General features: G+C 36.6%; 1 protein-coding gene across 13 annotated transcripts in view; it reads left to right on the top strand.

Annotated features, from left to right (window-relative positions):
- The window catches only part of EPS8 (EGFR pathway substrate 8, signaling adaptor), a 168,162-nt gene that overhangs the window by 61,565 nt on the left and 82,283 nt on the right, over nt 1-24,314 (top strand). The window contains exon 1 of one of the 13 annotated variants that reach the window (XM_007967771.3): nt 11,844-11,919. The exons of 11 other annotated variants lie outside the window; for them this stretch is intronic. The gene's annotated coding sequence lies outside the window, so the exon portion shown is untranslated. Of the gene's footprint in view, nt 1-11,843; nt 11,924-24,314 lie in introns of those variants that run through there. One more of the 13 variants, XM_037990119.2, reaches the window with a different exon arrangement.

Genomic DNA, 24,314 nt, shown 5'->3' with positions numbered 1-24,314 from the left:
AGGGTAAAAGGCATGTCTTACATGGTGACAGGCAAGAGAGAATGAGAGCCAAGTGAAAGGGAAAACCCCTTATAAAACTTTCAGATCTCTTGAGATTTATTCACTACCATGAAAACAGTATGGAGGAAACTATCCCATGATTCAGTTATTTCCCACCAAGTTCCTCCCATGACACGTGGGAATTATGGGAGCTACAGTTCAAGATGAGATTTGGGTAGGGACATAGCCAAACCATATCAGAGATTGAAAAATTTTAAAAGTAAAGTGATATCCATACTTGCAGATATTGAGATGTCTGTAAACAGTCTCCCTTACGAAATAGAGCAATGCCAAGATAATTTTTGTGGGAGATATACTTATGTATATCATATGTCTTTCTAAACTATCAATACATAAGACTCACACAAAGTGACTATTTAATATGTACTTATTATACCATAATAGCCAAAATTTGAAATACAATTAGAGCTGATTTGAATTAATTTCTATGATTTGACAACACAGAAAACTTTGATAAACTTTATTCATATTCAGAAAAGCTACTTCTTCTTTCTGGATCTAAGTCTCATGTTTACCTAATGTTGAAGTCTTTGAAAGCAGACTTTTTGGTGACATTTGACACATACGTTATGCATAAAGTACACAGTTTATCCTGGGGGCCTGAGATGAAAATTCTGAAAGTTCATAAATCTTAGGATTCACTGACCCAAAGGTGATGTTTTGATTTCATATTAAGAAGCCACAGAATTTTTCTGTTAAGTCAATGAATACTAGCATATTCAAAGTCAATAAAAGATAAAGAATAATGACAGATGTCTCTATATAAATGATGTAATGGTGCTTTTGTACAAGTATAGTTAACCTGTTGGTTATCTTCAAACTTAATTCTGTATTTGCAGTAAAAATTAAGGTGATCTTCTGGGATTTGAGAGGTAGCATGAGGTTAATGGGTAAATTTCATCTTCTTGTACTTTCAAGTAAAGTGTAAAATGACTTTACTTGAAAGTTGATCAAAAACTTTTGGTTTTGGATTAAGTATAATTAGAATAATCTATGGAGGTATACAGAAAGGATTACCACTTCATGAGATTTATAAAAAGATAAACAGATGTGGTTTTTAACTTAAGGATGTTATCGATAATACAGAAAGACATAATCTATAACCTTTTTTGAAGTGTAGATATAGAATAGGTCTACATTAATTTTTTAACTTAGAACTTGACACTGAAAACATAAATCCAAGATGTGTGTATATTTTGGTCTTGAGGAAAAATATTATGCATATTTATACCTTATACATATACAATGAAAAACCCACACTGATGACTAACAAATGATTCCTATTGATCTAAAAGGAAAAAGATGAAAAATCAGCAAGAAAACATCGAAAACTTTAAGAGAAATGGTTTTAAAGAAAGGGTAACATCATTACTAAGCAAAGAAATAGTAATTTTTTCCTCTATCAGATTGAAAAAGTTTTTTTTTTGTTTTGTTTTGTTTTTTTTTTTTTTTGAGACAAGGTCTCACTCAGTTGCTCAGGCTGGAGTGCAGTGGCACAATCACGACTCACTGCAACTTTTACCTCCCAGGCTCAAGTGATTCTCCCACAGCAGCCTTCCAGGTAGCTGAAGCTACAGGTGTGTGTCACCATGCTCAGCTAAGTTTTTGTATTTTTTGTAGAGATGGGATTTCACCATGTTGACCAGGCTGGTCTCGAACTCCTGGGTTCAAGCGATGCATCCCCTGCAGCCTCCCAAAATTCTGGGATTATAGACATGAGCCACTGTGCCAGCCTTGAAAAATGTTTTTTTGGTTTTTTTTTTGTTTGTTTTGTTTTTTAAAACAAGTGATATCCAGTGTTTTGGTGAGAGTGTAAGAGAACAGAAAAAAAATTCTACTGGTGGCTGGGTGCTATGGTCTGAATGTATCGCTCCATAATTCATATTTGAAACCTAATCTTCAATGTGATAGTATTAAGAGATGGGGCCTTTTGGAAGGTGATTAAGTCATAGAGAGCCCTCATGAATGAGATTTGTGCCTTTGTAAAAGAGATGAGAAGGAACTGTTTGCCCCTTCTGCCATGTGAAGACACAAAGGTGCCATCTTTGAAGCAGAGAGCAAGTCCTCACCAGACACTGAATCTGCTGGCGCTTTGATTTTGCACTTTTCAGCCTTTGTTGCTATGAGAAATAAATTTCTGGGTTTTTTAAACAAATTACCCAGCATAGGGCATTTTTGCTATAGCAGTCTGAATGCACTAAGTTGGCGTAACATCACTGGAGGGAAATTTGGACAGTGTATTAATAATGTAGAGATGGGCGTATCCTTTTACATAGCATCTTCTTTAGAATTTTATATTAAGACAACATGCTGGAATAGGCATAAAGATTTATGTTCAAGGATGGCAGTTTTAGATTGTCTTTTATTTTTTAGTTGCAGATTTTTATGATAAATATTAGCAATGTAACTGCTCAAGGAAAGATTAGTTACATAATTTTTTTTTGGTGGGGGGTAACTGTTTTAAATAGGCTGTAGAACAAGCTTGTCCAACCCGAGGCCCAGGACAGCTTTGAGCACGGCCCAACACAAATTTATAAACTTTCTTAAAATGTTATGATTTTTTCTTGCTTTTTTTTTTTTTTTTGGTAGCTCATCAGCTATCGTTAGTGTATTTTCTGTGTGGCTCAAGACAATTCTTCTTCTATTGTAGCCCAAGGAATCCAAAAGATTGGACACCCCTGATGTAGAAGTCTTCAATGAGAAATCATAGTGCGATGGTCTTTTTGTTGTGACTTCTCAGGATACTTTGAGTTAAAAGGTTATAAAACCATACAGACAGTAGCCCCCTTTGGAAAAAAAAGTATGTATGCATTAAAAAAAAAACACTAGAAAAATATATAAAATGTGAAAGCATTTATCTCTGGCTAGTAGGATGACTCATGATTTTTGTTCTTAAAATATTTTTGAATGTTTTAACTTTCTGCCATGGGTTTACTTTTATGATCAGAAATAATATTTGTAAAATATAATAAAAAATAAAAAAGTCTGATATTTGGTGCTGGATGAAACACTAGAAATCCTGCAGGCACTTCTTTCTATTTGTTGTAGTAAAGTGTGCTTTTATTACTTTTAAGTTTTCAGGAAAATCCTTTTAACCTGATGCACAAGACAAAGGCAAACAAGATTGTTGTCTTTCACAAGAAATGGAGGATAAAATGTACTATTCCAAAGGAGGAAAACTGATGGGCTGAGATGTAGAGCAGTGTGCCTTCTAACTGGAGAGCTGCTTGAGGGTTTGGAGATGAAATTTTCTGTCTATTGGTTCACAGAACTGGCTGCTTCCAGACGGTTACTTTTTTTTGTTGAACTCCACGAACCTCGTTCTTTTAGTTGAGTATAATGTAGTTTTTCCAGCATTGCTTTCTTTCCCTCATTACATCTAGGAAAACAGTTTGGAGATAAGCTACTGGAGTTAAAAAAATCTATTTGGTTTTATTTGTCAATTAAAAAACTATTTGGTATGTGCTAGGTTTATTTTTGTGAGTGGGGAATGGCATATGACTGTGTATTACAGACATGGGTGGGGTGGTTTCCTACAGATTGTGAATGGGAAAAGTTTGAGTCACTCTGTTGTGGTATTTGTGTTATAGTATTTTCTTGCTTTCTTTTCACTTTGAGTATATGTGGACATATTTTTGATTGCCTTTACCTATTATGTGCGAACTATTGTACTAAGTGCTGGGGATACAGTGGTAAACAAAGGCTGGCCCTTGCCCTCAAAAAGTATATATTCTAATGGGACAGATAGGGCAAAAATAAATGACATGCAACATCACCTACTGTAGTAAGTGGTCAGGAGAAAATAAAAAATGTCCTCACACAGAGATTAATGCAAGAGGGTGGGTTAGGTCTGGGGATAGATAATCTCATACAGCACTTTAAATATCTGGGTGTGCTTCTCTGAGCAAGTGGTAGGTAGATAAACAGGCTTAAAGGATGAGAATTGCTAAGGAATGGAAAACTTGAGTTTCAGGCAGAGGGAGCAACATGCCCAGGGAGTCCAGGGCTGGGCCAAAGTGAGTAAGGAGGCAATGGAAAGAGACAAAGCTGAAAAGTGAGGCAGGGGACAGATGCTAAAAGGGCTTTTAGGTGACAGTAAGAGGTTTTGATTTTGCTATAACGGCATTCAGACAACACTGAAGCATTCTAAGTAAATAACATGACCAGATTTAAGGAACACCCAATTTTATGAGCACTAAGTGTGTGATTATTTGTAACACTTAGCAGAATGTGACTGTCAATGAACCTCTTTTGCAGTATGCTTTGGTTATATCAGTAGTGTGACCATTATGTTCTTAGTCACCCTGGAGTAAAGAAGAGTTCTAGTTGGGCATAATGGCACGTCTGTAATCCCAGCTACTCAGGAGGCTGAGGCAGAAGGATTGCTTTAGCCCAGGGGTTCAAGTCTAGCCTAGGCAACATAGGAAGACTTTATCTCTTAAAAAAAGAAGTTACAATTTATCTTACCTCATCTGATCCCAAGTGTTATCTAGCAAGGGGGAAATATTTGAATTATTTAGAAGAGAAAACTCAGATGTGATTTTTTTAAATCTACCATCTATTACTTATAGTTAATCAGGTACTATGCTATGATCTTTTCGTATATTATTTGAAAATAATATGTGAAGAAGATACTCTTATTTTCATTTTATAGGTAAGCAAACAGATTTAGTAATGTGGTCAAAGTTGTATAGCCTTAAAGTTTGAAGTTGGGATATGAGCCTGTTTTGTACATGAACCTGAATTCTTTACAACTGTGTTCTACTGCCAATACTGATGATTTGTTTGTCACATAACACTAAATTGTATAGCCAGGAAAATAATTAAGGTTTAGATTTCAAATCCATGGCTTTTTGGCCATAACATGCCACCTCTTGACATAGTTGGTTTAATCTGTTTTTCATAGCCCCATGTCAAAAATAGAAGGGGATTAGATACCATTTTTAGAATTGTAATTAAGAGGTCTTAAACTATAATCTAAATAAAGGTTAAGAACGGGTTAGGAGAATAAGCATTTTATCAGTTGAAAATAAACTTGAAAGGGATCCTTCATATTTTGCTCAGCCAGGGTAAACCTTGACTGCATTAACAATTTTCAGTCGAAGGCCCTAACTAAATTCTGCCACCTGGGCCTACTCTAGTCCAGTGATATTCAAAGAAATTAAACCATTTTAAAAACTGATATATCCTCTAGCAATGTAATATAGGTGTATCTTGGTGGCATTCAGCTTCAGATCATGTGTTGCTGTAATATCGTCTCTTTATATGACTGCATTTCTGTTATGTGTCACTGACACGGCTTGTCTGCTTTCAAGCCGCTTCTGTCACTCCTATTTACTGGTAACATACAAGCTTCAAGGATCATTTGATGTGCAAATTTAATTGCAGGTTTTACTTTTAAAGGAAGGATGACATACGCTATATCATTTTAACAACCATTTGCACAGCTTTTTCTAAACTGCTACTCAGAAAACAGGCATTTTTATTCTGTGTATTGTAAAGCTTCCTGACTTGTCAAGGCTGCTTACTCAGTAATTAACTTATATGTAAGTATGTATGTATGTATATATATGTATGTTTATATCTGTGTATATGTACATATATATGATGATGTTTTGCAGTGTTTCAATAGGTACATCGTTTGGAATTAAACTTGGGCATTTCCCTGGATTTTTTGATAAGAGGACACCTTGTCAGCATTCACAGTTCCTTCTTTGTATTTACTGATTTGCCTCTTTCTCTTCCTTCCTTCCTCGCTTCCTTCCCATTGCTATATAGCACATGATTACAGGTAGGAGAGGTTAAGTCTCGCTACCTAGCTAATGTGATAATTTCCCGACAGTATTTCAGAGTTAAGGTAAAATACTCCGGAAAGGATTGATACTTGTATAAGAAATGCCTTTTTTTTTTTTTTCCTTTCTAAATGGCACTTAAGAACCCAGAAGCGCTCATGTTTTGAATAAGCTGAAGTAGTCCTGTCATTTTGTTTTTCAGAGTTTAACTTTTTGTGGAAAGGACAGGCTTTGAGGACAACATTGTAAGTTTAAAAATGCTGTTTTACAAGGACCTTCTAGACAATTCTTTTGATATGCATTCACCAACATGTCCAGCTAGCTCATTTGGTAGAATATGAGACTCTTGATATGCACTCAGCAAGCTAATTACAGAGGATGGGAGTTCCATTTGAGCCAGGTGAAATGAGGAAAGTCTAAGTAAAATCTTAATAATTATGGGAAATATTGATACTACATGCCAAAAGCTTTCATTTTCCCTGCTTTAATTCTTTGTACCTATTGTGTTTTAGCAGAATTCTGTATTTAAATGGGAAAGTGTCAACAGAAATGGGAGGCTCTGTAAATATTGTTACTTCACAATTTGTAAGGTGAATTTGCAGATGTCCTCATAGTGATTCATAATTTTTCCTGATTCGTCATTAGGTTTTGTGACTATTTGGTTATTTCTTTTTTCAGAAATTTTATGTTGAAAAGTGTAAAACTGCTAGTTACTGTCTTCTAGCCAAAATCTAATTAAATAGGTTTTCTCCTTTTAAATTTGAGTTAGGAAAATATTCCAGGGTATTGGATCTGAATGAGACTGTACAAATTGGTCTCACTGGTCTCATTTTACAGGTGAGGAAGTGGAGGCTGAGAGAGGTTAAGTTACTCACCAAAGGTTATAGAGCTATTAAGTGGCAGACTTGGTGCACAAACACAAGCTTTTGGTTTCCTTGTACTGAGGTCTTGACACTTTACAACTAATCTTTAGTTATAGGACATGAATGGAAATGAGAAATCACTTTTTCCCCCAATTGTTTTGTGTCTTGCTGGCTTTTTAACTGAAATTGCCAAATAAGATCGTGTCTTATTGGAGCTATACAGTGATTTCTAGGTTGAAAATGATGTTTAAAATCCATAATCAAATTAATGTGTGTGGTGTTTCCCTTAATGCATTCCTAAACATTGCCAATTTAAGGCAAAACTACCATTTTGTTCATTTATATTCCCTGTTACATAATTTTGCAGTTCATCTTTCTCAAATCAATATTTTCCTAACTTAGACTACTAATGCCATCTGTACACTTAATTTATGGTCTCACTCTTCTAAATAACTTATGGAAAGAATGTATACTATTGGTCCTGCTATTTATATTTATTCACGCCAAGAAGTGTCCATTTCATTTTTGTTTTTTTCTTTGTTTTTTCTTTTTTTTGAGACGGAGTCTCGTGCTGTCACCCAGGCTGAAGTACAATGGTGCGATCTCTGCTCACTGCAACTTCTGCCTCCCGGGCTTAAGCGATTCTGCTGCCTCCACCTCCCAAGTAGCTGGGATTACAGGCACGTGCCACCGCGCCCAGCTGATTTTTGTATTTTTAGTAGAGACGGGGTTTCACCATGTTGCCCCTTGAACTCCTGACCTCAGGTGATCCACTCGCCTCGGCCTCCCAAAGTGCCATGATTACAGGCGTGAGCCACTGTGCCTGGCCCCCTTTTTTCGTTTTTTCTACCTTTAATCCTAGCTCTATAGCCAAACAATAGCTTCAACCCATACTGACTCATTGAATATTTTAACAAATTCCTGTCATTTACATGCCATGCACGTTTGTCCTTTTGCATGACTATAATTGTAGTTAGATATGATTCTCCCAAAGATGAGTCATATTATATCTACTGTCCCTCTCCAGGTAAGTTGTTAAAGCATTTGGTTAGTCATTCTATCCATATGAATTGAACTAGCTTAGCATGTATGTAATTGAAATTTGACAATATGTAGTTTAGAGTGTTTCTTTAGAAACTTCTTTTGGGTTTCTTACCCCCACTGAAAAAGGTATTAAAGTTAGGAGAAGAAGGATTGGTTTAGAGAAGACAAAGCAGAAAGTGGATCTTATGAGAAGAAGGAATGAAGGACCGATGAGGAATTGGGGTTGAACAATACAGGAACTGAAAGTGAAATTTTGCTGATACTTCCAAGATGAATGGATTGTGACATTGTTGATCGATTCTGCTTGGTTGTCCTAATGTATTATGTAAGTGACCTCACATCATTTTGGATCTGATGATCTTAGCTGACAGATTATGTTACAGCCTATTTTGTCTGCCTCTATATTTGTAGTTACAAAGTATGGGAATATAGGGCAAGGTTACCAGTAAAGACGTGTGTGTGTGTGCAATTTCCAGCTTCCTTCAAGAGCTTTGGGAAAAAGTACAGTAACCAAATCTGTCACATTCCAAATATATAATATTTCATGTGACTATTTCTGGTAAACTGCCCTATAGTAGAAAACTGAAGGAATCAGCAAATACTTCATAAGCTTTGCTTAGAATTGCCCCACATCATTGATATCCTGTGTATGTATATGAATGACTATGGATGGTTTACAGTCCATGCCATTTTTAAAATTAATATTTGGACAATGATTTGCCATATATCAGCCTGTGCCGGATTAGCCTTTTGTAAGACTTCATTAACATCTTTACTGATAGATAATTCAGGAGCCAAAGGTATATCAGAATTTTGTTTAACAGCAGGGTATTAACTGTACCTGTTAACTTATTATTAGGAAACTGTCTGTTTCCAAGCAGCAACATTTTTTGACATTTGGCAGACCTATGGACCATTTTTAAGAGACAGTATCTTAAAAATGACAGGGATTGGAATTGACACTCTCAGATTTCTTTCAGGTCTCAAGTTTAGTGATACCTTGAAATGTTGGGTTGGAATTTTATGATTATAGTGTTTATTTTGATTACATTCTTCATTTTGGAGGGTTTTCTTCCTGCTACTTTTAATACTGATTTTCTCACCACAGAAATTATATTAGTACTTTCTGCTGTTCTCTCCATTGGTTTTAAGACTTAATATTATTATCCTCTTCTTACACCCTTCAGTTTCAGTGTCCTGCCATGTTTGTTTGTTTGTTGGTTGGTTGGTTTCCCTAATGTCCTTCTGTTGCAGTTTGGGTTCCCCAGAAAGCAGATTATGAGATGGAAATTAGTGTTCCGGAAAGTTTATTAGGAAGCGTTGGGGGCCAGGCGTGGTGGCTCATGCCTGTAATCACAGCACTTTGAGAGGCTGAGACCAGCAGATCACCTGAGGTCAGCATTTCGAGACCAGCCTGGTCAACATGGTGAAACCCCATCTCTATTAAAAACACAAAAAAGTAACCAGGCATAGTGGCGCACACCTGTAGTCCCAGCTATTCGAGAGGCTGAGGCAGGAGAATCACTTGAACCCAGGAGGCGGAGGCTGCAGTGAACCAAGATTGTGCCACTGCGCTCCAGCCTGGGCAGCAGAGTGAAACTCCATCCCCCACAAAAAAAAAAGAAAAGAAAAAAAAGAAAGTGCTCTTGGGTCAGCCACTGTGGATGAAGGGAAGGAAGGAAACACTGTTGGGCCAAGGGGGATGTTGGGCTGCCGTGTAGTCTCAAATAAGATCTGACCCTGTGTGGGGTGCTCTAATGGCACAGGCTGGGTACAGTGAGATGTCTCCTCACCGTTGTCCCCAGTTGGAGAAAGAGGACTAAGGCTTTGTCTTCCACATGTCAACCAATCTTTGGTTGTGGGCTTCCCTGGGAAGGGAGTGTGATACTGGGTGAGGTGAGGCCATCCTGAAAGAGCTGACAGTTGAAGGTTGTCTGCAGGCAGCACCGCAGCAGTTGGGGAATCAGTCCTTCAGTCCTGAAAGGAGATGTGGGTGGCATGTCACCGTTTCCATTCAATCTTTTTTTGCAGAGATGCTAGAGATGGGAAGGAATGGCCCAGGGAATGGGTCAGAATTTTCAGGAATAAGGAGTTGCAACATACAGTGGTCAGGAGCTTGAGAGATGGTAGAGAACAAAAGTGGATGTAGAATAGGTTCTGCCAGACAATTGACTTCTGACATTGACTATTGGTTTTCTAAATACATTTTTAAAATTCTATTTATAGTGATGCTTTTCCCTTTTAAAGTTATAGAAACCTGATGACAACTCAGTGCAGTATACGGAGAATGTACTACTTCTTTTTTTTTTTTTAACCCATTTCCCGTTTGCCCCAAGAATACTGCACTGGCAACAAGCAGCACTTTTTTATTCCAAATAAGAAATGGGTTCAAGAGATGGGTCCTGCTCAGTCACACAGGCTGGAATACAGTAGCGTGATCATAGCTCACTCCTGGGCTCAAGCAGTCCTCCTGCCTCAGCCTCGTGAGCAGCTAGGGCTGCTGGTGTGCACCACCACGCTTGGCTGATTGCTGAATTTTTTGTGGAGATGGGATCTTGGTATGTTGCCCAGGCTGCTCTTGACTTCCTGGACTTAAGGGATCCTCCCACCTTGGCCTCTTAAAGAGCCGAGATTACAGGTGTGAGCCACCGTACTCAGCCTGTGCCATATCTTTATGCAAATATAATTTGGTTTTATAAAACATACAGATTTTTTAGTTTTATGTCCTTTATAGGCTCTGTTTTCTTTCTCCATTTCTTTAATAATTTAAATATACTTTTTTGGTGTCTTCATGTTAAAAATTAGTTGAGCACTCAATTTTCTGTTTGGCATATTTGTTAATAATCACAGTAAATCATTTTCTCACATATTTTATAATCTCTAAATTTATAAGCTCATCTTCAGTGGGGATTGTTTTTTGTTTGGTTTTGGTTTGGTTTGGTTTTTCTACCTAAAGAAATCCCATGGGGCCTTGTTTATCTATCATCACTTTAAAATAGTTTTGTGTTTGTTTCTTCTAGATACTTTAGAGATTTCACTGGCCCAGGACCTAATTCCTTAGATTGGAGATTCTTAATTTTTTTACCAAGGAGATTCTCATACAAATAAGATTCAAATTTCAAAACTGTTGTGCCATAGGTTTAGGATTTTATTTTCTTACAGCATTTATAGCATTTCCCCTGTCCTCTTCACCCAGATTCTCAGAGACAAGCTCCCTTGAAGTCTTAATATGACTATGAGTGAATTTCTCCTCCTCTGACCCCACCACCACTTTTTAACTATGAGGCTAGACCTTTGAAGACAGCCCTGGTTTTCTGGAAGAATCTCAGTACCAATATTATACCTCATGTGTGCCCAGGGCCTCCCCTTCTGTCCCTGCATAAGTATCAGGACTGCTTTAGAGTTGTAAAGGTTTAATGGGGCTGGAAATCCAGCAGAGTGCTCTTTCTCTCTTGAGGGAGCACTTTCTTCCGTTCTTTCTCCTTCAAGGGGCATCTTGTTACCAATTTCAATCTACACTTAAGTGCTAAAGAGACTCCAGTGATTATCCCTATAGCTCCAGTGTTGGCCACAGCTGACAGTGTATGCTTTTGTGCTTACCATTTGGGCCATCGGTTCTGGCTTTGGTTTGGCATCAGGGAATTATCTTTATTGCAAGTAAAGCTATGTATTTAATTTTGTTACACTTATTTTCTTCTTTTCTTAGTGTCTATAGTGGGAAGTCTTCATGAGCTCAGTTGACTGTATTTATGTATCTGGAATTCCTGTAAGTTACTTATTAACCTCTCTAAAATGGGAGTAGTAATGGTGTCTATCTATATAGCGTTAATTTAGACCACACAGTAAGCTTTCAGTCAATGCTAGCCAGTATTATTTGCACCACTTAAAACTTAAAAAAAAAAATCATCTTAGGCAAGAGTTGGAAGTGTAGTAGTAGCTACGTTTACTTACTTAACAAGAGGAGGAAATCTTAGTTAACGCCCTAGAGAAACCAAATCAGAAATTGTGTTCTGTACAGTACAATGCCGAAACTGACGCTTAGAGTCCCACCCTTTCTGGTGCTGTGCCAAAGGTCACTTGGCACATAAGTAAACTGAGCGGAATGGCCTCTCAGTATTGCCTGGACGATTGCTTAGAGGAGTATTTCCTGGACTGTGTGGGTAGGTGAGTTTGAGTTTGTTAATATTTTCTTTGCTAAGGAGGGCTCTCAAAGGCATCATTATTATAAAGGGTATTTGTAGACCTTGAAACATGTAGCAATAACTTTTAGTCCACGTAAGCCTTTTGATTGCTTTTTAACTTCCCATTTGGTATTCCAAGTGGATTCTGAACTTGGTGAAATTAGTGGTAACCCAGTCTCCACAGGGTCTTGCTTCCTGTCTTCTGGCTTACAGAGGTGGAGATTCAAAGGATTTCTTTCCTTTAGGTCATGGTGTTTAAGAGAATAATTTTTCCCCTCGTATTATAGCTAAGAAGAGGTCTGTTGAGTATTACAAACTGGGAATCCATGGGCATAATATATCAAATGTTTAAAAAAATTACTTTGAACTTAACCTTATATGCAAAACATTGATTATCTTTTAAATATTAACTGTTTTGGATTGTTTATACAATGTTAGTTGTACTATGAAAATTTGCTTATTAACCGGGTTTAGACTTCTTAGGTTGTTATTGGCTTTGAGTCCACAGATTTAACACTGCCAAATTTCTGTGTAAACATTTTGCTTGGGACCTAAAATGCAGTTGAATATGTGTATTTAAAGTTTTTTTTTTAAAGCCCATGTGTATTAATGGAACTTGTAAATGTTTAAATAGTCAATTAATGGAAGCTTTTAAGAAACAGCTCTTTCAAAATATTCAATTTTGTAATTATGATGTTTTAAATATCAAACTTGAGTTAGTGACAAACATATAATGTATGATATATAAAGATCTGTAAGCAGTTCTTATTGATTTGTTACATTTAATCTTACTCAGAAGGAACTTTTTTGTTATTCTGTTACTAGTAATTAAGTGCAGGGCTATTTAAAAACAAATAAGAGCTAATAACATTGTACCACAGACTAGAGAGAAAGCAAAAGTAAATAACTGGTTAAGTCACTGTTTTGGTCTTGGGAAATGTAGTAGGTTCTTGAGTTTAGGTGCCATGGTTATGGCTGTTTTGATCCTTTTTTGAAATACATTCTTGGATGTGTTGATTTTCTTTTAATGTCTCTATTATTTCTTAAGACCCTTCTATGCTGTAAAGAGTATTATCAATTTACACAAATTTTAACTACCCACAGAAATATTGTATACAGCTTTTTTTGTAGCATAAATAGGTGAGGTTCCTCAAGATGCTTATGGCCTGGTGTATTCTTACCCTTGCTATAAAGCTTTGGTCAGTTTTAGGGGCCAAACTCTAAGGCAAATGGCAGTATTAATGTGGAGTATAAATCTCCATATATGTTCTTGGAATGGTATGTGAAATATTTTGTTCCCTGATCCACCTGTCCACACCTTTAGTAAGATACCCTTGTGTCTGCCGTACCTTGAGTTATAAAAGAGGTTTCCGTTTTTCAGCAACTAGACTTGGAAACAATTTTTTTTTCAATTTAACTTAAACAAATTGTATATAAGAGGAAATGACTATGGAAGAGATAATGCTGCTTAGTCTCATTTCTATGTAAATAGTTCTGACAGAAATTGTATAGAGAAGTCTCCTTTTTAGTTTACTTTTCAGTGATGTCATTTCTCATTGAATCATCAAGGTAAGCGTGAACCTTGGTGTTTTAAGGTGACAAAAACGAACTCATTACACTTTAGACTTTTGGCCAGGTTCTGTTACTTATGCCTGTAATCCCAGCACTTTGGGAGGCTGAGGTGGGAGGATTACTTGAACCCAGGAGTTCAAGGCCAGCCTGGGCATCACAGTGAGACCTTGTCTCTACCAAAAAAACCCCAAAAAACAAAAAACAAATTAGCTTGGCATGGTGGTGCATGCCTATAGTCCCAGCTACTCAAGAGACTAAGGCAAGAAGGATGGCTTGATCCTAGGTGACTGAGACTGCAGTGAGCTGTGATTGTGCCATTACACTCCAGCCAGGGCGACAGAGCGAGACTGCTTAAAAAAAAATTCTAGCCTTTTAAAATAACAGCTTAGTTGAATTGTATAAATATTTTGTGAAGAGAATATAATGAGGTAGGTTATCATATGGTCTTTTGATCATTTAACATATAGGATATTTCTAATGTAAGCAGTTCAGTATTTTAAAATTTCTTGTTTTTTAGAGTTTAAGTTTGTGTATGTATTTTCACTTGTTTAATTTGACATGTAAGCACTTAAAAATTGACTTTCCAGCTACATGAAGAAATTATACTTCAGTTAAATTTGTGGCATTTTGATACAGGATGGTGTGTACAAAGTATATTAACTAGGTTTGTTAATTTGGTTAGAAGAAACTTGTGGTAGTTTTAATGCTCAATATCTTTTCTAAAATGCAAAAGCAGTTTGTGAAATATTGTCTCTCTGTACTTGATAATGTAAGATCTGAGCTGAATGAAATGTGAGTTTCTTGTTTCTTAAGCTTGTCTTAGATTTTGTATCAACATTTGTTCAAGAGCTTGGTTTTAGGAACATTTGTGTGGATTTTCTTGATTATTAAAAATTCTTTGTGTCAGATATTTAGTTGTAATTTAGAGCAATATTATTTAACTTTGCCAATTATGTTACTCTAATCACTAGATTTGATGCTCTGGTAACAATTCTCTGACATCTCATTATTACTGTAGTATTAGATTCCATTTGATTCTTTGTCTTCCTTGTTTCTAAAAAATACTTTTCCTCATTATGCAAGTAATTTTTCTTTATTTCACCGTTTATACAATTGGCCAGACCAAATGACATAGTTAGTATCCCTTAAGCCAGGGGTCCCCCAACCCCTGGGCCGTGTTTCAGTACCGGTTGGCAGCCTTTTAGGAACTAGGCTGCACAGCAGGAGGTGAGCAGTAGGCCAGCAAGCATCACTGCCTGAGCTCTACCTACTGTCAGATCAGCAACGTCATTAGATTCTCACAGGAGTCGAACCCCATTGTGAACTGCACATGTGAGGGATCTAGGTTGTGTGTTCCTTTTGACAATCTAACTAATGCCTGATGACCTGAAGGGGAACAGTTTCATTCTGATCCATCCCCCAACCCCCCTACTCCTGCCTTGGAAAAATTGTCTTCCATGAAACCAGTCCCTGGTGCCGAAAAGGTTGGGGACCACTGCATTAAGCAGAGCCGTGAATATCAATCTTGGACACAAAGCCTGGGATTGTGGGTGGGGAAAGCCCTTCTGCTGCTCTGGCCTAGCATTCCAAAGACTCAATTCTCTGAACTTATTCAAAGCCTGGATTCTAAAAGCCAACTGGGCTCCCTTTGCCCATTCGTAATTCATGCTACATTCTTCTAGCTAAAAATTGTCAGTAGATTTCCCGCTTCCCATTATAAGAAATTTAATGTCTAGTGTGTAACTTATCTTTTGAGTCATATATCTTAATATATGGCCTAAGCTGCTTCTTTTACAGTTTCCACTCCTGCCTCTTTTTCTTGACACATGGTGTAATTAGAAAGTCTCTCCCTCATATTCAAAATCTACCTCATCCTTAAGGTTTACTGATGACTGCCATTAAATTTTTCCTGGTCTCCCCTTCTTCTTTCTGCATTTTCTTAGGGTGTTTTGTGTTCCATCTTCTGTTATATTTATGTTTACATGTGTTATATTTTACTCCCTTTCTAATGACTGAGTTTAACTGATTGAATTACTGTCTCTTGCTATGATGGGTTAGAGGTGGTTTTGGCTTGTTTCTCCTAGGTTGCCTTGCATTCACTACATGCTTATTATAAATATTTGGTTACTGAGAAAAATGGAATGATATGACAGTGTTACTGATTACAAGACATTTTATTCCTTCCTTGAATGGACATTTGGGGACAGGGGATCAGCTGGCAGTCTAAACAAGGGTAGCATGGCTCTTTGAATCAAGTTGTCCCCAGCAGGGAAAGCTGACGAAACGATCAAGGCTACAGCTGAGAAATGCTTTAAATCATGTTGCATAGTGGCTCAATACTGACAGGTAAAGGACAGCTCTTACCAGGGAAAGACTTTGGACTGATAGGAAATTGAAGAGTAACACAGGCTTTGTAGATAGTGACTACAGTTCTACCTCAGATAACATTTTTCGTGAGTTCATAGTGTGAGAATAAATAGTCAATTCTGCTGTAATGATTGTTTTGAAAACTGGGAGTTTTTGTTCCTACATGACTGATATTAGGGAACACTTTGAGCATAATGCAAATTTCACTTTTGCTTATGCGTGATTTCACCTGAGAAATAGTAGGCATGCACAGAAAATTTCACTCAACTAAAATGAGCTGCCTAGGACACACAAAGTATACATGCACACACCTCAGACATTTTCTGGCTCTCTCACTTTACCGCATGTTATGAGCCACATTCATTCATATTTTCTATTATAACTTCCCCTCCAATTTCAGATAACCCATCTTGCACCACTGCCCAATAATTTACATACAAGGCCTGTGGCTGCCTGGAATAGGAATATATCTTTCCCTCAGATAACAATTATGTTAACATTTTTGAGCCTTAACTATGTGCTAAGCACTATGATAAGTGCTTGACATGGATTATGTTAAGGAATTCTCACAAAACCTGATACAGTAGGTATTATTACTGTCTTTACAGATGAGGAAAGTGAGGCTTAGAGGGGTAATTAACTTGGCCATGGTCAATAACTCATAAATGGCAGAGCCAATTCTTGAATCGAGTCTGATTTAGATCTTAGTGTTCTCTTACTTTGTAGATTACAGATAAGTAGCTTTCACATGTGTTATTTCATCTGCATTTAATAACTGTCTCTGATTGGCATCATAGGCTGTTTCGATCCCTATGGTAGATGAGGAAACAACACTGCTCAGGGTAAGAATGCACAGATCATCATAGGCAGAGCAATAACAGAAACTCGTTCTCATACCTAAATCAGAATTTTTTTCCTGGGGCTTATACATAAAAGGGGAAGAAAACAGTTAGAGAATTAGGGATAGGGAGGTGAACTGAACTACAAAAAGAGGATGAAAAGATTGTGTTGGAAGTCGGGGAACAAAAGAAGGTGAGTTACTTCAGAATTGTAAGGAGAGAGTCTAATGAAAAATGAACACTAGGGGACTTATAACTCTGTGGTACAAAAAGCCTAATCAAATTCTCACAAAGGAATTAAAACCACCAACTTAATTACAAGATTGTGGTAAGAGAAATCTGGTCATGAGCATAAATCATTACTAGTAATACACTCAGAAATGAGAGGGAAGAACAAGGTGACACTAGAGGAAGTCTTGGGAAGGCTTTATTTGTACTTGTTTTGTAGCGTGTGTGTGTGTGTGTGTGTTGTTGTTTTTGTTGTTTTTTTTTTTTTTTTTTTAAGGTAGTGAGTTACCTCACAGGCCCTTACACATGAGCAAGTACTTAATTAGTGTTTGTTATACTGAAAGCTTAATAAATAGTAAGGAGAGTGGTTGTTCAGTTGGGTATTAAGATGAAGTAGTAGGAAAAGTAAAGGTGGAATTGATGAGTAATGATGAACTCAAAGCAGAGGGTCAGCAAACGCTAGCCATTGGGCTGTTTTCTTTCTACAAGCTGAGAATGCTTTTTACATTTTTAGTAGGTTATTAAGAACAAAAATGAAGAATATTGACAGAGACTGTATGTGGCCCACAAAGCCTAAAGTATTTATAACCTGGCCCTTTACCGACAGTTTGTCAACCCCTGACCTGAAATATATCGCATGAAGAAAAAAGTTAGACTTGTTCCCTTTTAGGAAATTAGATTAGTTACTGTAAAGTGTAATATTTCATAGGGGCTACATTCTCAAATATGTGCCTTTTTCCCACCTGGAGGAAAGAATTGTCATTTATTTAGCCTGCTCTTTTGCTAGGGGCCTTGCATACTTTGATTGTTCTTACCCTTGAGAGATACTGTAACCAGTTTACAAATGAGGAAACTAGGCTTGTAGAGACTAAGTAAGCCTAAAGTTTTATATTTAATAAGGATTGAAATATAAGCTTGCCTGGTTTGCTAACTAGATATCAAATATGGGCATTTATGTAAATTTAGTTAGTATCTAAAACAGAAAAAAAAATAGTACACATAGACAATACAGTAGGTTGGAGAATTGTGTCATTTTATTACAAAATTTGCACAAGGAAGAATATCTTTGGATAAGTTGTAAAAAAAAAACTTATAAATAAAATATAAAGAACATAAAATTCTAGTTTCATATTAAAAATGTAATATTCACCTAAAAGAAAGATGAGATTCAAGATGTTTTGGAAAGAAAATGCAAAATACAAAAAGTATGTTTTGCTTCAATAGAAAGTATACCAGCTAGTACTTTATTTTTGAAATGCAGATATTAAGCAAATGTTGGCCCAAATGTCTAACAGTAAAGATTTATGAAGAGAATTTCAGAGTGCTGTGAAATCATGTAATATAGGAATCTAGGATGCATTGGTGAGTCAGGGAATGGTTTCCCAAGAAGGGGCCATTTAAGCTGAGATACAAGATTTAGATAGGTGAAGATATAAAAGTTAATTATTCTAGACAAGTGTGATAGGCCTCAAGGAAGGAAGAACTTGGCATATTCAAGGAAATAGCATTGTATCTTCCAACACATTTGAGGACAGAAATTGTATCTGTTTTGTTCATCATTTATATCCAACTTTGTAAGTACGGTACTTGCTGCTATATAGTAAGCCCTCAGCAAGATTTATTGAGCGGATAAGAAGGAATGGACATTTTCGTAGGAGATACCTGGTATGATTGTGAGTACAGGGATTCCCTGGATGTAAGCTACTTTTCTCTTTTCTGAAGCCAACCTTAAGTTCTTCAGATTGCTGGTAACCCCAGGAGATTACCCTAGGCCACTTTCCCAACCCTTCTTAACTGCTGTCTCAATGTCTGGATGGAGCTTGATCTGGAGATGGTCTGAACAGAAAATGGAGGAAAAATGGATGTAGGATACTACAACTGGATCTGCTCCTGAGAAGGAAAAGTAAATCTGCATTATTACAGTGTCAGCAGTAAACCTGAGATAGAATGAATACAGCCACTTTGTAAAAAATATGAACACAGCCACTTTTTAAAAAATAACCTGCTGAGGGAGGGTGTTCTGTGCTAGAACACATGATCTTGGGTTCTCTGGGTGATCACTGGTGACTAAATAACACATGATAATCAGGCTTAGAGATTTAATAAAGAAGTTAAATACTCAAATACTTTCTATTAGAGGAGCTTATTTCTTCAAAATCAAATTCGAACTTCCAAATTCAGATAATTTCATTTATAGGTTTGGGTGCATTAAGGAATTTATAAATAGAAAGAGAAGGGGGAGAGGGTTGCACGTTTCCCACGTGAATTAAGACTATAGTAACCACAGTGTTGCAGGACTTTTCCTTAGTTCAGTTAAATATGGGGTCCTTTTCCCATGGCCATGAAAGTTTAGGCTCGCAGACAGTTTGAAGGGTGAGTAAAGCAGGGTTTTATTGGGTGAAAAGGAAAAAAAGGGTAAACAGGGACTCTCCACAAGGCCGAAGTCGATGCTATGGTGCTTCCTGCCTTGCCTTTTGAATCCCAGGTTCCACATAGGAAAAGGAAAGGCCAGGCTCCTCCCCTTTGCAAAGGTGCAAACTTCCTCAGGCTCCACCCCAGTGCGCAAACAGGCAGGAGTTTTGCCAGGGACCCCCTCCCACTTAGCTGTCTCAATAGGAGGGACCATTTTACAAGATGTTTACCATACTGGTTTGCAGAATTAAAGAAAGAGAGAGTAACCTTAGGTGAGGAGAAGACTGGGATTTGGAGACAGAAGGAAAGAAAACAGATTCAGGGTCATTCTTGAATGCTAGTCTTCTTTGAATTAAAAAAAAAATAGCAATAGGTGGTAACAACAACACATGTGCCTCTGATTGTACAAGAATTTCATAATGATACTTGCGGATGTTTTACATAAGCTTAAACTTTAGTGAACTTTAGTTAATGATATCAAACATTGGGGGTTTTAATGTCTTCCTACTGGATATCGTAAGTCTGTTTTTCCTTACGAAAAGGGTAATATTGGCTAGCACTTGAGGTTAGTGTTTGCTAAGAGTTGGAAGTCTTGAACAGTGAGGAAAAAGACATCCCTCCTTATGAAAAATAGAGGCTTGCACAAGGTGTGTTGGGAGGGGGATTAACGGTACTGGCAGAGTGAGAACTCTTATTGATTTAAAACAGGTTATTTCTAAGTATTAAAATTTACTAAGATATCAACAATGTCCCTGGGCTCATTTCCAAGAGGGTATTCTAACTACTGCAGTCAACAACTGATTTGCCGTAAAATGTCAATAACTTTTTAAAAGGAAGTTACATTCATGTGTTTATTTTGCTTTTTAAATGAGTGTTGAGTACTTTAATTAACATCATTTTATAATTATTGATATTTTGTATGGGATTTAATAATGGATTAGTTAATTATGAAAACAAGATCTAGATGTTTTCTTCTCCAATTGCCGTAAACATGTGTTGAAATCACCTTATTGAACAGATTTTTTTAAACCCCTTGGAGTACTAGTGGGTTTTATTTTGTTGAATGAATGTTTTACCCAAACTTACATGCATATTAGATTGTTTAAAAGCTCAATTAAAAAGTGAAAAATAGACACTGAAAATTTTTTGAGTGATTTCACATGTGTTCATAAAACAACATATCTATTCCAAATCATTGAATATTTCAAAAGTAATGTCATGTATTCATTTTCTTATTTTACCTTCTCAGTACACTGTGAGATCGGTGTGTAGGGTGAAGCAAGGAGTCCTACTCTGTTTGACTAGTGTAAAAATTAAGAATCAGTGAGAAATGGAATTTGCAAAAGTCCCTGCCAGATAATGTTAGAACTGGACCAGAAAATAGGAGTTGGTATAAAACTAGACCAGCGAGCTTTTTTTTTTTTCATCAAAATGCAGTTCAGTTTATTGCTTTTGTAAATTAGAGATTGTGTTTCTTGATCTTCATTAAAGTAGAATAGGATGTTAACCTAGTTTAGTTCAAATTTAAAAAAATGTACACACATGTATATGTATATATGTCTGTGTATATACACACAGGATTTTAAGGACAGTTCTAGCTGTGTGTATGTGTGTGCGCGTGCACGCACACAAAGGACATTGTTAATCTTCTAGTACATCCCCATAACAGAAGCAGCTACAATAGGATCTAGCCTTTGCCTTACAGACCAGGTAGCTCTACCTGATAGGCTCACAGACATTCAGTAGTTCATTTGTTCCTCAGATTTCTTTAATTATCGTGATAAAGTTGATATTAAATTTACCAACTTAACCGTCTTTCAATGTATAGTATATTGTCATTAAGTGTATTCACATTGTTGTGCAGTCATCATGACCATCCATCTCTAGGAGTTTTTTATCTTCCTGAATGGAATCTCTGTTCCCCCAAACAATAACTGCCCACTCTCTACCCTCCTCAGTCCCTGACAGCCACCATTCTACTTTCTGTGTCTTTGAATTTGACTATTCCAAGTTCTTCATTTAAGCAGAATCATAGAGTATTCATCCCTTTATGACTGGCTTATTTTACTTAGTGTAATGGCTGCAGGGTTCATCCATGTTGTAGTATGTATGAGAGATGTCTATTTCCTTTTAAAGGATAAATCATTCCCTTATGTAGATATACCATATTTTACTTATTCATCTGTGAATGGACATCACTTGGGTTGCATCTACCTTTTGGCTCTTGTGAATAATGTTGATATGAACATGGGTGTACAAATATCTAGTCTCTACTTTCAGTTCTTTTGGGTATATACCCAGAAGAAGAACTGCTGGATCATATAGTAATTCTATGCTTGATTTTTTTTGAGGAGCTGCCATACTGTTTTCCACAATCACTACACCATTAAAGGGATATTTTAAATGAACGAACAAAAAAACCCAACAGCAAAACCCTCTATTCTTATAGTCTTTTGAATTTTAAAGTGAACTTTTCTAAAATAGGATGAAAATAGCTTCACTGGATTTCTTTTGTAACTAATAATTCTAGGAAGTATGGTCTGTGTCCTTAGAGGTAAGTGGTGGGCACATTTAAAATTAGTATATTGGTTTCTCTTTGGAGAATAATGGAATTTGGAGACATTAGGGGAATAACAAAGGTGAGTCTAAGTTTTCCAAAAAAAAAAAAAAAAAAAAACATAGAGCAGAATACAGGTGGGAAGATTCCCATAGAAATGAAAGAAACAGATATAATTATCTCAAATAATCAACTTTGCTTCCTGAAAGTGTCAACTTCATTCCCTGATCTAGTCTGCCTTCCAGAATGCCTGCATAGTTATTTTCTTGAACATTAGTAATATGATTGTTACTCCTTACTATCTCCTAAAAGATTAAGTCCAAACTCCTTTATATGCTCTACAAGGCCCCTCACAATCTGGCATCAAGCTTTTCTTCCTCACATCTTCTTTTTATATATTCTATATTGCAGCCACACTGAATATCTCACTATTTCCTGAAATTCATGTCCTTCCATATCGTTTGTATATGTCTGGAATGTTCTCTAACTACCTATACATGTACCAACTGGTGCACTCCTCACTGTCTTTCAAGACCTGATTTTACTGTCTGTTCCTATATGAAATCTACCAGCAGCTTCTATAGGTAGACACTTTCCTAGTACATTGTTCGTACCATAATAACATTTACTAAAATGCATTGTAATTATCTGTTTGTATATCTATCCATCTTGCTAAACTGAATGTTCCCATAGGAGAGAAAGTATGTTTATTGTATGTCATCATGCAAAGCACAATACCTTATAGGCATAAATGTCCAAAAAATACCGAATGAACTTCTTTTTTGTATTTATTTTTATTTTTATTTATTTATTTTTTGAGACAGAGTCTCACTCTGTCACCAGGCTGGAGTGCAGTGACGCAATCTCGGCTCACTGCAACCTCTGCCTCTTGGGTTCAAGCAATTCTCGTGGCTCAGCCTCCCAAGTAGCTGGGATTACAGGTACATGCCACTGCACCCAATTAATTTTTGTATTTTTAGTAGAGATGGGGTTCTGACATGTTGGCCAGGATGGTCTCGATCTCCTGACCTTGTGATCCGCCCACCTTGGCTTCCCAAAGTGCTTAGATTCAAGGCGTGAGCCACCGCACCTGGACCTGAATGAACTTCTCGTGTGGTTTTTCTCACTCTATAGAATGTTTACCTTTAATAACTATTGCATGCATAAGCTAGAATTCCTTTCATAATTTCATAATTAATTAATATACTGGATATATATATATTGGATATAGGTAAAATATTAAGCATGCAATTTTTTTCTTCATATTTATGTATTGTATTAGATATATGTTTTGGATATAAGTAAAAGTATTAAGCATGAAATTTTTTTCTTCATATTTAATATACTGGATATGTGTTTTAGAGATAGGTAAAAGTATTAAGCATGCATTTTTTTTTTCTTCAGTAGCTTGCTGCTGATCTATGAAGATTTCCAGACACTGATCTCATAGGCATTCATACATTACCCTAGAGTCCTCTTATCCTAGGAGAAAGTATCTCATAATCCACACTTAAATGTTAATGACATAATACATTATTACTCCCAGAAGTGTTTGTAGTTTAAAAGTGCTTCCTATGGATGAAAATGCTCAATTCAAAAGAATGAATTACTTTCCAGTGGTAGAATTTTATTCACCTTGTTGCCTGTGTAAAATGATAGATTTTAAGGAAATAGGATGATACTCTCCCAAGATGATACTGTCTCACACTGGACAGTCAGGCTTCCAAGAGCGCCTCGGAATCTTTAGCATCTCCAGAGTGGTGTTAGCAGTGGGAATATATTCTGTTTCCTTAGGCTACTGCTGTAAGGGCTTCACCCTTTTGGAATAAATTTGTTCTTCTTATACTGCCTCCTAATAATCTGCACGGCAGAGAAATGTGGTTTATTTCATGGTGCTTAGCCCGACTCACAAACTACTTAAGAATTTCTTTTTCACATGTGTAGTCATTTGATGTTTAAACTAGTTTCCATGAACCAGTTATAAATATGAGTGAATACTTATTAGCTGACTTGACATCTGAAAGGATGGTCTTTCTACTGAAAGCAAAATATTCTAAGAGTCAGATGTTTGAACTCTTTTTAGTCTAGATTACTCAAGAGGAAACAAACAGCAAGATCCCATTTAATTGCTTGTTATTTTGAAGAAGGAAATGTTATGTTATTTTTCTTCCCCTAAGGGCTGTATCCAGGGCAGTATCGTTTTGGTGTTTTTATAGATCTGTGAGAGATTTCCAATGTTTTGAAACTAAAAAACAAGTGAGATTGACATAAATGTATCTGGACAGTGTAATGTTTCAAAGCTTATCCAAGTAGTTGTTCTTTCAGATTGAAGACTTGGTGTTATTTGTACTAAAGTCCTATTGATATAATTAGTTTCATTAAAAATTTTAAACTAATGG

Source organism: Chlorocebus sabaeus, chromosome 11, assembly GCF_047675955.1.
Source record: "Chlorocebus sabaeus isolate Y175 chromosome 11, mChlSab1.0.hap1, whole genome shotgun sequence".
NCBI classification, from domain to species: Eukaryota; Metazoa; Chordata; class Mammalia; order Primates; family Cercopithecidae; genus Chlorocebus; species Chlorocebus sabaeus.
This window is presented reverse-complemented; position numbering and strand designations above follow the sequence as displayed.